Consider the following 2,356-nt stretch of genomic DNA (forward strand, 5'->3'; position numbering starts at 1 on the left):
CATCTTCTCTTGATGTTTCCTGCATCATTCAATATTTTGCCCATAGACTTTCTCAGTATTGCAACTCGAGGCTTAAATTTTTCCTTCAATTGTTTCAGTTTGAGAAATGCTGAGTGCGTTCTTCCCTTTTGGTTTTCAAACTCCAGGTCTTTGCATATTTCATTATAGTAATTGGTTTTGTCTACTCAAGCTGCTCTTTGAAATCTTCTATTCAGCTCTCTTATCTTGTCATTTCTTCCATTGGTTTTAGCTACTCTCTGGTCAAGGACAAGTTTCAGAGTCTCTTCTGTTATCCAGTTTGGTCTTCTCTTCCTTTCTCTTTTTTTTTTTTTTATTGATCTCTTGCTTGCTTCATGGATATTGTTCTTGATATCCTCCCACAGTTCTTCTGGTTTTTGTTCATTGTTGTTCAATGCATCAAATCTATTCTTGAGATGATCTCTAAATTCAGGAGGGATATATTCAAGATCATATTTTGTCTCTCTTGGACTTATTTTAATTGATTTCAACTTCAAGTGTGATTAATTAGACTTGGATTTTACTCCTAACAGCCTAAATAATCTGCCTAGCCATGTATACTGTAGAATGATGAGTTTAATTTTGTTGTTGTTCAGTTTTGTCTAGTTGGTTGCCACTCATATGCACAACAGAATGAAATACTGCCTAACCTTGCACCATGCTCACAATTATTGCTGTGTTTGAATCCATTTTGCAGCAACTACATTAACCCATCTCATTGAGGATCTTCCTCTTATGCTTATTCTCTACTTAATAAACATGATATCTTTCTTCAGAGACTGGTCATTCTCAGTTGATAACATTAGGTAAAATTTCATCCTCCTAAATTCTGAGAAAAATTCTGCATGTCATTCTCTCAAGACAGATTTGATCATTATTCTGGAACTGTATGCTATATTTACTATTCTTCACTGAAGTCATATTTCAAAAGCATCAATTCTTTTTCAGTCTTCATTATTAGTTTTCCAGTTTTTGCATGCTTATGAGGTGACTAAAAATACCATAGTTTGAGTTAAGTGCACTTTAGTTCTCATGCTGACTTCATTGTTTCTAACATTTCAAAGAGGGCTTTTGCAACAGAATTTCCCATTGTAATACATTGATTGACTTCTTCATGTCTGCTTTCTTGGCATTGATTATGGATTCAAGTAAAATGAAATCTTTGACAACTTTGATATTTTCTCTAAGTATCATGATGTTGTTTATTAGTCCACATGCAAGAATTTTTGTTTTCTTTAAGTGTAACACGTACTTAAGGCAGTAGTCTTTGATCTTTACCAGTAAATGTTTTAAATTTACTTAACTTCCAGCAAGCAAGGTTGTGTCATCTGCATATAAAAAGTTGTTAATGAGTGTCTCCAGTCTTAAAGCTGTGTTCTTCTTCATATAGTCCAGCTTCTCAGAATATTTGCTCAGAAAACAGTTAGAATATATATGGTGAAAGATACAAACCTGATACACACTTCTGGTTTTGCACCATGAAGGATTCCCTTGTTCAGTTCAAACATTGCCTCTTGGTCTATGTATAGTTTCCTCATGAGCATAACTAAGTGTTCTAAAATTTCCATTCTTCTCAGTAGTATCCATAATTTGTTATGATCTACCTAGCTGAATGTTTTTGCATAGTCAGTATAACACAGGTAAACATCTTTCTGGTATTCTCTGCTTTCAGCCAAGAACCATCTGACATCAACAATGATATCCATTGTTCTATTTCCTCTTCTTAATCCAGCTTGGATTTTTGGCAGTTCCCTGTTGATGTACAACTGCAATCATTTTTGAACTATCTCCAGCAAAATTTTACTTCCATGTAATAGTAATGATATTGTTCAAAACTTTTCACATTCTATTGGATTACTTTTCTTTGGAATGTGCACAAATATGGTTATCTTCCAGTCAGCTGTCTTCTGAATTTCTTGGCATAGAAGAATGAGCACTTCTAGTGTTGCACCTGTATGTTGAAATATCTAAATTAGTATCCTGTCAATTCCTTGAGGCTTGTTTTTTGTAAATGCCTTCAGTGAAGCTTGATTTCTTTCTTCTTTATTATCAGTTCTTGACCATATGGTACCTTTTGCAATTGTTAAATATCGACAGAGTCTGTTTGGTACAATGACTCATGTATTCATTCATCTTTTGATGTTTCCTTCACCATTCAATATTTTGTCCGGAGAATCCTTCAATATTGCATCTTGAAGCTCAAATTATTTTTCAGTTATTTCAGATTGAGAACGGCCCATCTTGTTCTTCTCTTTTGGTTTTCTAATTGCAAGTCATTGCACATTTAATTATAATACTTTTCTTTGTGTTCTTGAGATGACTCTTGAAATCTGCTCAG

This window comes from Orycteropus afer, unplaced genomic scaffold (genome assembly GCF_000298275.1).
Source record: "Orycteropus afer afer isolate SDZICR_OR568_19922 unplaced genomic scaffold, OryAfe1.0 scaffold00564, whole genome shotgun sequence".
Classification (NCBI taxonomy): Eukaryota; Metazoa; Chordata; class Mammalia; order Tubulidentata; family Orycteropodidae; genus Orycteropus; species Orycteropus afer.